The sequence below is a fragment of the Aplysia californica genome, unplaced genomic scaffold, assembly GCF_000002075.1.
Source record: "Aplysia californica isolate F4 #8 unplaced genomic scaffold, AplCal3.0 scaffold00448, whole genome shotgun sequence".
Taxonomy (NCBI): domain Eukaryota; kingdom Metazoa; phylum Mollusca; class Gastropoda; order Aplysiida; family Aplysiidae; genus Aplysia; species Aplysia californica.
Window position 1 is genome coordinate 305,099 of NW_004797718.1, and position 3,213 is coordinate 308,311.

Sequence of the window (3,213 nt, forward strand, 5' to 3'; positions counted from 1 at the left end):
GCCCTTCTTATCTTCTCTGTCTCCGTCGGTGACACGCGAGTCTTTTAGGAACCGCCCTCGACTTGCAGGAAACTCCGAGGAGTGGGGAGGGGGAAGTGGGAAAGAAGAGGGCGAAAAATCTCGGCGGGCTTCAAAGCATCCTCCCACCGACGGGCCCGGGCCAGAAGTCTGGTCTCTTGTCACCGGAGGTGGCAGCTACAGACAGGAATTCCGTGCGGGAAATTGGGCCTCGCCGTTCACGGAAGCCGGGTCTCCATACGGATAATTGTAAGAGGAAGAGGGAAAGGAAAGGCGCCGTAAACTAAGGGATTCTGGAGAGGAAACAGGTGTGCTTGCCTCCGGAGGCTTCCTCTTCTTGTGTTGCCTTCTTCCTTTTTGGACTTTCCTTTTGCGTAATATTTCCTCGTTCTCATCTGCAGCATTTGCCAAGATGTAAAAGAACTTTGCAGTTTTCTTTTTTCAATATTTTATTTTCTTCATATTATGGTGCTTAAGTATATCTCATAATCGTATTTTTAGGTGTAGACTATCTACTGTCAGACATAAGAAATACTACATCATTTATTATACTGTATCTATCTTTTAATCTGGACAACAAAGAAAAGATGCGTGCAGCAACGAAATTTGTCAGTATGTTATGTTTGCATACTTGTCTTTATATAGTCTCTCCAAATGTTTGAATGAGTTCACGAAGTCTCTTTTGTCAGGCTAACATGTAGAGACCGTTTAGATAATAGTATTATTTAACATAGTGGACATAGGCGTCTGATTTTACTCCTACATTACAAAGCTTTAATTTTCTGAAGTTTAAAATTATTGAATTTCAAATCCACAAATCCCTGTTAAATAAAGCACAAATCATTTCAAATCTCCCCTTCTTTTGTTAGGGGGAAGAAGTTAGTGAATCATACCGTTATCTTCCTGTTGCTTTATTCTGGCTTTTTTTCTGTACTTTATATTTATATTTTCGCACTGAACATATCTTCTAAAGTAAGCTGGCCGTATTGACCTCTACAATACGGCTCATACTCTGAAATGAATAGCGTTTTACGCAAGTTGATGTTTTGTTTTAAAAGTGTCGCATCTGTTTCTACTAATGTGAATCAAATAAACTAATCGCACAGAAATAGATAGAAGATATCGCCATATCTTTATGTTTTAAAGATATTTGTAATATAACTTTCAGTATGTTTCCCCATAACATTAGACAGTTTTGAACAGTTATGACTTTATAGTTTTCTAATATGTCTCTTATTTTGTTTGATCGCACAGATTTACAGAACTACAGCATTTTCGAAGTTTCTCGGAAGGACAACGGAGTCCCACGCGTCTTGGATCAGCTTCTCCCATGGTGGTTGACTCTACGAAACCTACGAGCGACAGTTGTTTCTTCCCTCCTTCACACTCTACAGAAGTCGACATGTGTACATAATCATGAAAAGAACTTCTGAAGCCACAAACATATGAGTGATACTTGCCAGAATGTTATTAGCCTCTCCAAACAACATTGTATTTATAACAACAGCCAAACCCGTGGAAACTACTAGATAAAAACCAAGAGATTGTTTTTTCGTTTAGTCATTGCTTTCCCTAGCAATAGTTTAGAGAAACCTAAAGACTTATTTTTTCAAGAGTGTTGTTGTTCACCGAGGGGTTGACCACAGAGTGTTCTAGTTGTACCAGCCAAAAACTGACCAGCGGTCCGCTACAAGGACCGAGAGACCGCCCATATGACGATGCAAGGTCTCATGCAGCAAGACTACTACCGAGCCTGCAGTACTCTCTCTTCCCTGCCCGGGATGATGTTTCCGGGTAAGCAAATAATACACCATCTCCTACCGTTTAGTTTGTTTAATACCCCTTTTACCCCCTCCTTCTTTTCTTTGTGTTTTACTCTCTGGTAATACCAGTAACAGTTCTAATCTTGGCATTCGGCTCTTATATAACTTAATTGTGTAAGAAATAATGTAAAACTCTTACTAAAACTAAACTAAATGTTTCCGGCAAAATGTCCTTAAAATTTGTTACTTAAATGTTTCCGGGTAAACAGACTACACACGATTTCCTTATTATTGTTGTTTAAATGTTTACCGGTAAGCAAATACCAGATTCCCTAACTAGAGAATACTGCAAATTCTTGAACCTCCTTTGCGTTGAGATACTGTTTCCTGGTAAAAAAATACTAAGATAAGATAGATAAGATTAGATAAGATACCATAAGATAAGATAAGCATAGCACAAAAGAGCAAACAATACAGTCTATATTAACAGTTCTTCCATCTATGTCTGACGATGAGAAGTAATTCCGCAGAGTAGAATATTTTAGGATGAAATTGTAGAACTATAGCTTAAGATGACTCGTTGCCTCTGCAATGGCCAATGTGACCAATTCTAGCATTTGCAAGTTGATTCCCGGAACAAAAATCAAGGCATATAATAATATATAAAGGAAAATGAGTGATCTGCTTCTTTTAGGAAAACTTACACAGTATAATATGTTTTACTGAATGTAAAAGTGATTTTATATAATATACATCTCTCGACTTGTTTTAGATGAATTGTTCGCCTGGTAAGCTCTGAAATAGTTAATTTAGGTAATAAAATGTGTCTATGGGATAAAAGGGCACAAAAAAACTCTTTTCTGAGAGTTATATTACTAATATTACACAATGATAAATAGCAGACTCGTCCTGTCAAGACTATTCACATGAGAAAATCAAAGTGATAATAACAGATAATAGATAATAGATAGCATTTATATTGCACGCACAAAATCCCGCTCAACAGCAAGCTCTGTGCCCCCAAATCAACTAGAAAAAATGTCTTTACAACAAGATCGTGGCCGAGCAATTAACGATGCCGGCGTCAGGTCAGGGTAATGTGTGTGTGTGTGGGGGGGGGGGGGGGGCAGTTTCATGTCTCGGCCTCCTCTTTTGCTTCCTTTAATTTCAAGAAACATATTAGATAATCGCACCGGCCACCTACAAGTGCTAGTGCGATATTAAATAGTACCTTTCACTATCCGAGTTATTCCCATCGGCCACAACATTTACCAAATCAACCACAAATGTGGATATTTAGGCTCAGACTGGCAAACACAGGGCTTAAATCCTTCCTGAGAAAAGAGTTGGGAGTGGGTTTTGTGTTTCACCATTGAATCGGTTTCACTTATTCAACCGTTTCCCCCACTTTCCTCCCCCCCACCCCACCCCA